The sequence below is a fragment of the Theropithecus gelada genome, chromosome 16 (assembly GCF_003255815.1).
Source record: "Theropithecus gelada isolate Dixy chromosome 16, Tgel_1.0, whole genome shotgun sequence".
Classification (NCBI taxonomy): Eukaryota; Metazoa; Chordata; class Mammalia; order Primates; family Cercopithecidae; genus Theropithecus; species Theropithecus gelada.
In genome coordinates, this window is record NC_037684.1 from 73,321,254 (window position 1) to 73,334,272 (window position 13,019).

At 40.6% G+C, this 13,019-nt stretch overlaps 1 protein-coding gene across 1 annotated transcript in view; it reads right to left on the reverse strand.

Annotated features, from left to right (window-relative positions):
* The window catches only part of SPECC1 (sperm antigen with calponin homology and coiled-coil domains 1), a 318,611-nt gene that overhangs the window by 252,437 nt on the left and 53,155 nt on the right, over positions 1–13,019 (reverse strand). The window lies entirely within an intron of this gene.

A 13,019-nucleotide genomic window follows, 5' to 3' on the forward strand; every position in this document is an offset into this window, starting at 1 on the left:
TTGCTCCCTGAGACATTGAACAGATTTAAAAACAAAAACAAAAACTCAGTCTGCTCTCCACAAATGCATTTGCCCTGAAGCTTCAGCCGTGCCCCACCACCTTGCCATGACCCTGTGAGTACTGTGAGTTCTAGGTGGGAAGGGGAAGTCGGGCTGTGACCAGGAAGCATATCGCAGCAGGGGCTTCTGGTGAGCCAACTAAAGGGATCTCAGAAGTAGGCATCTGAAACTCCTAGGCTTCAATAATTTGTTGTAATTTTTTTCATTCCAAATAAATCTTTTCATACTTAATTTTGAATTCAGGGAGCTCCAAAATGATATGGGCATCCTCACAAAACCTGGGGTCTACGCTCCCTGCTACTATGGACGGCCTAGAGTCAGCCCCAGTGACAATGACCTACTGCAACGGGGAGCAAATACACTGCCCAGAAAACACCGAAAAAATGTTCTGAAGGTAAACGAGCAACATGTGTTATATCCACAGGCACCAAGAACTCCATCAGCAGGCCTGGGCTAAGCTTAGTCATTGCCACAAGCTGCATTTTTACTGCTATTTTACTGGATAATAGGTGTAGAAGGCAGCCAGTCTGCTCTTGCATGGCAGAGAGCTCTTATATAGCAGGTGGCATGGGTTTGCAGAGCCTCTGTGACACAGAATCCCCCATGTTCACTATAATTCTAACTCCAGACTCAGACTCTGTCATTCTAATGGACAGAGTGCAGTAAAGAACAGTTCAGAGCCAGCCTGGCCTGGCACGGCAGCCCCATGCCCCACTTGGCCAAGGCTGCTGCCTCTCATGGCCATCCCGCTTTGCCTTGAAGGAGACAACAGGCACAATGCACTGAACCTGCTCTCACTGAGGAACACCCATCCTCCTGGGGGGCAAGGGGCATACAGGGTCCTAACTCATCTCGGTGACTCCCCATGTGGCACACCATGGCACAGACACAGGAGGTGGTAGTGGTAGGGACTCTGCAAATGACAGACACCTAACTCAAGTTTGCTTAAGCAAAATAATGAGTTTGTTGGCTTTACTGATTTAGGAAAGTCTAGGATGAATTCAGGCTGGCTTTAAGCCAGCTAGACCTTGAGGTCCAATGATGTCATCAGGAATGGTTTTGAATCACATGTAACTTCACTCTTCTAAACTAGTATGATTCAAACAGGGGTGCTCTGAGGATAGGAAGGCCTTGCCCGGCAGCACTGCAGGACTAGAGGTCTTTAGCATTTGAGATTCCAGATTAGAGAGTCTCTCTCAGAAAAGAGCCTGAGGTGATACACTGTCCAACCCATTCGCAGTGGAGAGGGACCTGGATGATTGGCAGCTCCACTAGTTATGGGAAAAGCAGTTTCCAAAAGGAGAAAAAAAGCTAGGCAGAAAAAAAGTACAAGCTAGTCACTCAACAGCGTCTTGGATTATTAAGCCTTTCATGTGATCATGTCTTACTTCCCTCATTACACTGTAAATCTATCAATAGAAAGATACACACAAAATGTTAACAGTGCTTATCTCTCAGACTGAGGGTCATTTACTTTTTAAATTCACATTGTAGCTTCTAAATTTTCTAAAATAAATATTATTAACCTGTATAATAAAATAATATACCTAAATAAGTTATCACATGTTTTAAAAAATCCTACTTACAATAGTAACTATCCATAAATAGACCTGGTAAGAAAGTTACGGTCGCCCCCCAAAATTCATGCTTTTCTGAATGACAAAAAAGAAGACTGGATGAAAAGCATACCATGCTCTCCCAATGGATATTCATTCTCTGTAAACAATTTTATAAATGTGATGTAATTCCAAAAAAAATTCTAATCAGATTAGAAATATGATGAAAATTATTTATAAAATTATCCTAAAATTCATCTGGTAGAATAATTGATTATTCTCTATAGAAGCTATGAAATAACTTGATTCTTCTCTAAAGAAGAAAATTCCATATACACACACACACACACACACACACAAACCATTTGTACTACCAGATAGTAAAATAGATCAGAAAAGTAAAAAGTTACAATGGCATGGTTCAGGAATACAAAGAAGAGCACTGGATCATGGCAAAGCCCAGAAATAAGAATTTAGATTATGAGGAAGATGGCATGACTAATCTAGGATAAAGAATGGATTGTTTTAGCTGAGCACAATAGCTGGTGAGCTTGTAATCTCAGCTACTTGGGAGGCTGAGGAGTGAGGATTGCTTGAGCCCAGGAGATCAAGGCTGTAGCACACTATGATTGTGCTTGCAAATAGCCACTGCACTCCAGCCTGGGCAACATAGTGAGACCCTGTCTCGAAAAACTAAAAAAGAAAAAAGACCACACTTCAACCTGGGCAACATAGTGAAATCTTGTCTCGAAAAATTAAAAAAGAAAAAAGAAAGAAAAGATAGGAGATTATCCTGAATACGGTAGGAGAGGCCTCTCTGAGCCTACAGGCAAAGGCAGAATACATAAAGAAAAAACAGATGTGACTTACTTGAAAATTGAAAACTTCTGAAAAAAAAAAACCCACTATAAACAACTTGAAAATGTCAATGACAAGATGAGACAAACGTGTGTGCATAACCTTTGGTTCCATTATTCCATTTGTAGGAATGTATCCTACAAAAATACTCATGAATGAATACAAAGCTATCTGAGCAGGAGTGATGAGCTTATCCTTGATTATGACAACGACAATGGCAAGAAAAGAAATAACTTAAAGTCTAATTGGTTAGATTATGGTATATCCACATAATTAAGCCTTATGCAGCCATTAAAAGTGATAATAGATACAATATAGATAAGATATAGGAAAATCCTCAACAAAATACTAGCAAACTAAACCTAAAAACATACATAAAGGATTATATACCATGACCAAATGGAATTTATTCCAGAAATTCAAAGTTGGTCAAAATCAATGTAATTTGCCATATAATACAATAAAGGACAAAACCATATGATCTTCTCAATAGATGCAGAAAAAGCATTAGACAAAATCCAACAGATTTTCATAATATAAACACTGAACAACTAAACATAAAAGGGAACTTCCTCAACTTGATAAAGGGCAAGTTCAAAACACTCACAACTAACATTGTACTCAGTGTGAAAATCTGACAGCTTTCTCCTAAGATCAGAAACTAGACAAGCGTGTCTCTGCTCTCACCACTTCTCGTCCACATTATACCAGAGGCTTTAGTCTGGACAATTAGGCAAGAAAAAGAAAGAAAACGCATCCAGATTGGTAAGAAAGTAAAATTAATTCTAATCACAGATGACATGCTCTTGTAGGTATAAAATCATAAGGAATTTACAACAAAAAAAGCTCTTAGGGCTAATAAAGGAGTTCAGAAAGGCTGCAGAACACAAGATGTTACAAAAATCAATCCATTGTATTGCTACACACTTGCAATGAATAATCCAAATATACTCAGAAACCAATTCCATTTATAATATCATCAAAAAGAATAAAATATTTATATGTTTATAAAATATTTATAAATATGTTTAATTATAAAATATTTATAAATATGTATGAATAAGTAAGTGGAAGATCTACACACTGAAAACTACAAAATGTCATTGAAAAAACTAAAGAAATCAAGTAAATAAACAGACATCCCATGTTCACATAAGACAGTCATATAGACCAATGGAATAGAATTGACAGTCCAGAAGTGAACCCATAAATTTATGGTCAGTTGATTTTCAACAAGGATGCTAGGACAATCCAATGGGAGACAGTCTTTCCAACAAATTATGCTGGAATAACTGGATATCCACATACAAAAGAACAAAGTTAGACTCCTACCTCATACTATATACAAAAATCACCTCAAAGTACAAGAGCTAAAACTTTACAACTCTTGGAAGAAAACATAGCTATAAAACTTCATGACTATATTAGACACTATTTTCTTAGAGATGACATCAAAAGCAGAAGTAAGCAAAGACAAACTAGATAAAGTGGACTTCACAAAAATTAAAAATCTTTTGCTTCAAAAGATACTATCAAGAAAATGAAAGGATATGCAGCCATAAAAAAGAACATGTCCTTTGTACGGACACGGATGGAGCTGGAGGCCATTATCCTCAGCCGCCAGCTAATGCAGGCGAATACTGCATGTTCTCACTTATTAGTGAGAGCTAAATGATGAGAACTCATAAACACAAAGAAGGAAACAGACACTAGAGGGTAGAGGTTTGGAGGAGGGAGAGGAACAGAAAAGATAACTATTGGGTACTGGACTTAATTCCTGGGTGATGAAATAATCTGTATAACAAACCCCTGTGACATAAGTTTACCTATTGATAAACCTTCACATGTACCCCTGAACCTAAAATAAGTTTTTAAAAAATGAAAATGAAAAGATAACCCACAGAATGGGAGAAATCATTTGCAAATCCTATATATGATAAGGGTCTACTATCTATAATGTGTAAAGATCTCTTAAAACTCAATAACAAAAAGACAAATAACCCAACTGAAAAGTGGGCAAAGGATCTGAATAGATATTACTCCAAATAGACTATACAATACAAGTGGCCAACAAGCACGTGAAAAGAAGCTCCATATTAGACAAATCAATCATTAGGTATTCTGCAAATCAAAGCCACTGGGAAATACCACTCCACGTCAACTGGGATGGCTCCAGCCAAAAGGACAGATATTAACAAGTACTGGTGAGGATGTGGTGACGCTGGAACCCTCATACATTGCTTATGTAAATGTGAAAAAGTACAGCCACTGTGAAAAACAGTTTGGGGAGTCCCTCAAAAAGTTACACACCTTTACTATTATGACCCAGTAACTCCAGTCCCTGGTATATATCCAAAAGAATTGAAAACAGAAGTTCAAACAAAAACTTGCAGACAAATGTTCACAATAGCACTCTTCACAGTAGCCATAAAGCAGACAAAAAAAACCAATGGCCATCAGCTGATGAATGGATAAATATAAAATGTACATCCACACAGTGAAATACTATCCATCAGTAAAAAGGAATAACATACCGATACATGGATGAACCCTGAAAACCTTATGTTGAACAAAAGAAGCCACACAGGCTGGACACCGTAGCTCACGCCTACAATCCCAGCACTTCGGGAGGCTGAAGCAGGCAGATGACTTGAGCCCAGAAGTTTGAAACCAGCCTGGCCAACATGGCAAAATCCTGTCTACCAAAAATACAAACCAGGTATGGTGGTGTACATCTTGGTCCCAGCTACTTGGGAGGCTGAGGTGGGAGGATCGCAGAGTTTGCAGTGAGCTGAGATTGCAGCACTGCACTCCAGCCTGGGTGACAGAGCAAGACCCTGTCTCAAAAAAGAAAAAAAAAAAAAAGAGAAGCCACACGCAGAAGACCATATATTGTATAATTCCACTTCTACGAAATGTCCAGAAGAGGGGAATTCAGACAAACAGAAAGTACTTCAGTGGCTGCCACAGGATGAGGGAAGGAGCGATGGAAGGGTGGTAACTGCCCTGGGTTTTCAGGGTGGGGGGTAATGGAATGTTCTAGAATTTGACAGCAGTGACTGTTGTATAACCTTGTGAAGATACAGACAAATCACCATATTGTTCACTTTTAAAGTATGAATTTTGTGACAGTGAATATAAGTGAATACATGCTATCTCTATAGAAATATTATATATACTATAAATATGTTAAAAATATTATAAATATGTAAACATTTATATAAATGTGAATATATGTGAATTTATGGCATCTCAATATAGAAAGCGATACTATAAAATATCCAGTGATCTAGAACAATGATGACAATATATGTTGGTAGAAAACACAAATTGTAAAGTGTTTGCAGTAGGAGCTCATATTTACATTTAGGTATATAAAAAAGACTGAAAAAAAATCTGTATATTAAGAATGGTTAGGCTGGGCATGGTGGTTCACACCTGAAATCCCAGCACTTTGGGAGGCCAAGGTGGATGGATCACCTTAGGACAGGAGTTCAAGACCAGTCTGGCTAATATGGTGAAACCCTGTCCCTACTAAAAATACAAAAACCAGTTGGGTCTAGGGGTGTGCACCGGTAGTCCCAGCTACTTGGGAGGCTGAGGCAGGAGGATCACTTGAACCTGGGAGGCGGAGGTTTCAGTGAGATCGCACCATTGTACTCCAGCCTGGGTGACAAAGTGAGATTCCATCTCCAAAAAAATAAAAAATAAAAAAAAAGAATGGTTATCTAGGTGGTGGAATAATAGGAAATTTTAATTTTCTTTATGCTTTTTAAATTTTTCTACACTGTCTACTATGAACATGTAACAGTTTTGTAATTTTTAAAAATCTATTTAAGACTGGGCACAGTGGCTCACACCTGGAATCTCAGCACTTTGGGAGGCAGGAGGATTACTTGCATCCAAGAGTTCAAGACCAGCCTGGGCAACATAAGAGCCCTTATCTCTACCCAAAAAAAAAAAAAAATTAATTAACCAGGTGCGATGGTATGGCACCTGTAGTCCCAGCTACTTGGGAGGCTGAGATGGGAGAACTGCTTGAGCCCAGGAGGTTGAAGGTACAGTGAGCAGTGACTGTGCCACTGCACTACAGTCTGGGCAAAACTCTATCTCAAAAAAAAAAAAAAAATCTACTTAAGCATAACAACAATTATGTATCCTGACAGCATCAGACTCTATTTGTAAATTCATGGCTTATATTGCAGAAAATAAATTCCATTCAACCTGAGGAAGGCTTTCTTCATTGTAGAAATAATTAAACCCTGCACAAGACATCCTTTGCAGGGACTCTAAATCTCTCCTCCCGGATTCTGTAAGAACAGAGTAAGATGATCGACTATAATGGCATGTTGAGGTGTTCATTTGCAGGGAGACCGGGCAGTATCAGGGTAGCCAAGCTCCAGGAGCCGGATGGATGACTCCACACCAATGCTCTTCCACTGAAGGAATCTCTGTGCAGGCTAAGTTCCTCAGTGGGCATCCAGCCCGCTCTCCACAGAACAAGAATTCCTAAATGCTAGCCAAAAATCAAAGCTTAAAAATGCTCTGTTTGCTCTTGGAAAACAAATTTATCAACCCTAAAAATAACTAGGAGAAAGGCAAAGATGAAAATGACTCTGAGTGAGTTTCAAACAGATGTTTGGCTAATTTTTGCAAAGGCTGTTAGAATAAGAGTCCTCAGAGAGGGGTACCCAGGAGACTCTTAATGATTCTGGATGAAAGGACACACTTCCAGAGGTAAAAAAGGTAAAAAGCTTCATGGGTTTCGGAGTTTCACCTAGCCAGCCATAGATCCAGTTTTTATTACCAGAAAATGGGTATGAATAGAAATTGTTTATCTGATGGTATGGTGTTATGATTGATTGATAGACAGACAGAGATAGATAGATAGATAGATAGATAGATAGATAGATAGATAGATAGATAGATAGATAGAGAGAGATATAGATAACAAGTTATAACAAGGGCTATGGGCATTAGGAACCTGTTCCTGGCTCCTGATGCCTATAGTTCTTCTTATAATTTCAGGGCCCTTTAGGCCTCAGGAAACAGAATCTCTCTCTGAACTTCTCCTGTCCTTTCACCTGCCCAAGACAGGACCCTAATCTAATTATGGGTCAGAAGTCCCTCAATCTAGAGAGAGTCCTACCCATACCCTAAAGGAAGGAATGCTACACAGAGAGGCCAAGAAAAGTCTTGGAGAGATGGGCATGCTGGGTTTAGATCATGTACTTTTCGTCCAATCACATTTCTACATGGCTGTGGTGCCTATGCAATGAAGCCTCCACAAAAACCCAAAAGGTCACAGTTCAGAGAGCGTCTGGACAGCTGAACACCTGGAAGTTTCTGGAAAGCAGTGCACCCAGGGAGGGAGTGGAAGTTCTATGCCCTTTCCCCATCCCTTATCTTACGCTTCTCTTCATCTGTATCCTTTGCGATATCCTTTATAATAAACTGATCAATGTAAGTTCGTGTTGCCTAGAGTTTTGTGAGGTGCTCCAGCAAATTAGTTGAACCCAAAGAAGGAGTCATGGGAACTCCAACTTGAAGCCAGTTGGTCAGAAGTTCCAGAGGCCCAGACTTGAGACTGGTGTCTGGGGAAGGCAGCAGCCTTGGGGCCTGAGTCTCACCCTGTGGGATCTGATGCTCTCTCCAGGTAGATAGCGTCAGAGTTGAACTGGAGAACACCCAGCTGGTGTCCACTGCTTCTGGAGAGAAATCCCCACACATTTGGTCACAGAAGTCTTTTTCCATGTTGATGACTGTTGCTGTGGTGTGAGAGCAGAGGAAAAACCCCAGTTTGAGTGGGTTTTTCCAAAACAGGTGGGTTAGCAGATCATAATGAATATGCAAATTGCTAAACAAAATCTGAAATGTGACATAAGCATGTAGTTTAGAAATATATTGCTCTTCTTTGTAATATATATAAGGTCTGACTATAACTGCTCATTTCTACTAAGAGGAATTTGACTTCCATGTTAACCAAACCATCTCTTTAGGTGACTTTTTAATTTTTGTTCTAAAGCATAAAATTTTACCATAAGAAAGTACACAGGGAGAACTAATTACAGAGGGAACATACCACACCCAGCAAGGAGTGGTTAGTGCGGTTGGCCTTCTCATGAGCTATAAGACAAGGTTCATCATGCCCTCCCTGTGAAAACATAACGGCAAGGGCTTTCTGTAAGTACATGGCTAGAAACAAGAAGTTCGTGGGCTTACAAGTTACAATACGCTGGTATATTTTCAGTTTTAAAAACAATACTGTAGTGCCAGGTGAATTCATACGCCGAAGGTCATGCAGCACAACCTTGAGAGGTCCTGTAGGGATGGAAGATGCCTGGCACCGGGACAGATCCTCCTGCTGTCCTCCCACCCCAGCACTGAACACCCTCTGCTTCTAGCGTCATGTACCTGCCACCCACACTGTGCTTCCCTCCCAGGCTGTGTGAGGATACAGTAAGGCTATGCATCCATTTGCATTTGTTTAATTAGCCAGAAAGAGAAAAGCAGTTACCCTTTTGATTCCAAAGCAGATGTTAAACTAATTTGGGGAAAGAACAAGAGTCCCGGAGAGTCTGAAGAATGACTCATCGTCAATCCCCCACAAGTTTCATCACACTTGGTGGTGTGCCCGTTCTCTCGACTCTCCTGCCATCAGGGTTCTGGATGTGCAATGCCCTTCTCTGGCCCCCAGCTGCTCCTCTTTTAGCTGTCCCAGCATCACAGTCGCTCCGAGCTGGGTTTGCATGCTCACAAGAAGCTGAAGCCCTGACTCCTGCCTCTTCCTGGTTTCTTCCATGCCCTGCTGGTCTCACTTAACCTCGCTGACTAGTGTGAAGCCCCAGGATCACCTCCTTCTGCCAACTCTGGCCCTGCTTACTCAGCCACCAACCAGAGACTGCCAACTCATTCTTCTTTGTCCCTGATCTAGGTCTCCAAACAGAACTGAAAAACTGAACTGCCCTGAGGCCATTTGGCGCTCAGTACCTCTAAGTGATTGATTTATTCATTTCTAACTGTCTTCTTATCAAACCTCTCAAGGCATTCTAAATGCCTTGTTCTGTTGGTTAGGTTTAACTCAGAGGGAAGGGTTACTAGCCTGACTGGGATCTTAGGTCAAGCACTACTCTCTACTTTAGCCTTATTAACAAAGCTGATAGTCCGATTCAGTCTGCCTGATTCCTGACTCTTACTTCTTGATGGATTCTGAACTGCCTGTATGTGCGATGGCAGTTGGGGGTGAGGAGGTGAAGGGGAATGATGCCAACAATTGTTTTCCGGACCCCCGACAACTATCTTTGTACCTTTGTTCCCACCTTCCTCTACATGAAGGGGTCTTCTCTGAGTCCACAGAAAGCAGAATGAAGAAATGGATAAAGATAAAAGTGGCAATTAATTAAACAGAAAACATTTTTTAAATGACCTTGAAGATTAATAAAATGAAAAGTTGATGTTTTGAAAGGACTAACAAGATAGAACCCTGGCAAATCTAATCAAGAAAGAAAAAAGGAAGGTATCCAAATTAGAAACAAGAAAGAGGACGTAATTACATATAAGGATTTGTAAACTAGGCAAAGCAGATCATTTTCTAGGAAAACATAGGTTACCAAAATTAACTCAAGAAGAAACAAACAGTCCAACAGAAAAAAAGGCAAAGGATATGAAAAGGCAATTCACAAAAAAGAAAAATACAAATGACTGCTAAACATAAGAAAAGATGCTTAACCCATCTAATAGGAACAAATATGAGCTAAAGCAATGAGGTATTTTTAAATCCGTCATGCAGACTAACATTTTAAAAAGACATAAGACTATTAGCAAAAATGTAGAAAATAGGCTCTTTCATGGCTCTTGAGAGGCAGTTGGGATAGGAATTATAAGGAGTGACTTCATATTTACTCTATTTCTATATATTTGGCTTTTTATAAGAATGTGTTTCTTGGCCAGGCACAGTGGCTCACGCCTGTAATTCCAACACTTTAGGAGGCCAAGGTGGGCAGATCACTTGGGGTTAGGAGTTCGAGACCAGCCTGGCCAACATGGCGAAATCCTGTCTCCACTAAAAATACAAAAATTAGCCGAGCATGGTAGCGTGCACCTGTAATCCCAGCTACTCAGGAGGCTGAGGCAGAAGAATCTCTTGAACCTGGGCGGCGGAAGTTGCAGTGAGCCAAGATCGCACCACTGCACTCCAGCCTGGGTGACAGAGTGAGACTCTGTCTCAAAAAAAAATGTGTTTCTTGCATTATACCTGAAATTTGGGCCTGGCTTGGTGGCTCATGCCAGTAGGAAAGCGCTTTAGGAGGCTGAGGCAGGAGGATCACTTGAGCTCAGGAGTTTGAGACTAGCCTGGGCATCATAGCAAGGCCCCATCTCTACAAAAGATTTTTAAAAATTAGCCAGGCACAGTGGCACATGTAATCCCAACTACTCGGGAGGCTGAGGTGGGAGGATCAGATGAGCACAGGAATTCAAGTCTGTAGTGAGCTGTGATCACACCACTGCACTCCAGCCTGGATGAAAGAGGGAGATCCTGTTTAATTTTAAAATAAAAATACCTGAAATATTTTGGATGGAAATTTTAAGCCTTTTAATGCATAAAGGTTAATGCTATGACTGTTACTGTGTGTTTGGACTGGAGAACAAATAATTTTTTTTTTTTTTTTGAGATGGAGTCTCGCTCTGTCGCCCAGCCTGGAGTGCAGTGGCGTGATCTCGGCTCACTGCAAGCTCCACCTCCCGGGTTCATGCCATTCTCCTGCCTCAGCCTCCCAAGTAGCTGGGACTACAGGCGCCCACTACCATGCCCGGCTAATTTTTTGTATTTTTTTTAGTAGAGACGGGGTTTCACCATGCTAGCCAGGATGGTCTCAATCTCCTGACCTTGTGATCCGCCCGCCTCGGCCTCCCAAAGTGCTGGGATTACAGGCATAAGTGACCATGCACGGCCACAGAATAATTTGAAATAAGGACATAGACAAAATAGTTTATGGATCTGAAATATTATAGGTAAGAAAGGAAAATTAGAAAAATAAGCAGCAAAGTAGAGACTGGATATGATACAGGAGAAAATCATATATACAAAGCATTAGTTCCATGAGGGCAAATATGCTGTCTTGTTTTGCAGAGTGCCTAGCACACAGGAAGCCCTTAATACATATTTGTTGAACAAATGAAAGAAAAATGGGACCAAAGTCAGTAAGTTATAGAAAACATTTAAAAATGTTATGTGATTGGTAAGGGAAGTAACTTGAAGACCTTCCAAATGTTTCTGTCAAGCAATCAATTTCCTCATAGGCCTTGCTTAGCCGCGTGATGATCAACTAGGGGATTTACTTGCTTATAGCAATCAAAGGTCAAGGTTCCCAAAGGTTGCATCTTTAAGGATCTACCATCTTTAAGGATCTACCAGGTGCACTCTCAGACTGGCCTCTAGCATGGTCCTTGTCACCAGATGGCTACAGCCCAATGCACACACAACCTGAGGATGGAGGACACATGGAGGCCCATGGAAGTTCATCAAAAGCTACACTGGGAGTTCCTATTTCAAAAGAAACAAATGGGCCAGGTGTGGTGGCTGATGCCTGTAATCCCAGCACTTTGGGAGGCCCAGGTGGGTGGATCACTTGAGGTCAGGAGTTCCAGGCCAGCTTGGGCAACATGGTGAAACACCGTCTCTACTAAAAATACAAAAATTAGCCTTTTGGGCATGGTGGCAGGTACCCGTAATCCCAGCTACTCAGGAGGCTGAGGCAGGAGAATTGCTTGAACCTGGGAGGTGGAGGTTGCAGTGAGCCAAGATCACGCCACGGCTCTCCAACCTGGGTGGCAGAGCAAGACTGTCTCAAAAAGAAACAAAGAAACAAATGAAACAATTTTGTTCATATATATTTCATAAATTTGAAATGTTAAAGGTATTATGGTCACTGAAATCCTGCTTCATTCTTTATATAATCATTAAGGTTGAAATTTATACTTGCACAACTAACACTGTAGTTAATTTTAGTGCTACAAGTTACTGCTTTTACACAATATATTTTCACAATATTTATGCACTGGTGTTTATATACGTGTTTGTGTTTATATCTGTTAAAATTAGCAGTTTTCATCTTTTTCTACTTTGTAGCATCACATCAGTTCAGAAGGACTGCTACAGCAAAATGATTTGATGAAGTATAAAAGTCACATTGTGAGTGGCATAAATACAACTCTGACTAGAACTAAACTGCAAGCTGGAAAGACACACGTCCTGTGCACCAAGTGATGTACCACCCAGGCAGTTTAAAAAGGGAAGTGCACATAGAAAGCACAATGGTGAATAATAAAAAACTGGAATTTATCAGACCTCGGATTCATTTGCTCCTAAAGCCAGAGTCCTTCATTGTTTTTTGTTTGTTTGTTTGTTTGTCTTTGTGGGTTTTTTCTAAATTTTTTTATTTTTTGTAGAGTCAGAGTCTCATTATGTTACCCAGGCTGGTCTCGAACTCCCGGCCTCAAACAAACCTCCTGCCTCAGCTTCCCAAAGCACTGGGATTACAGACA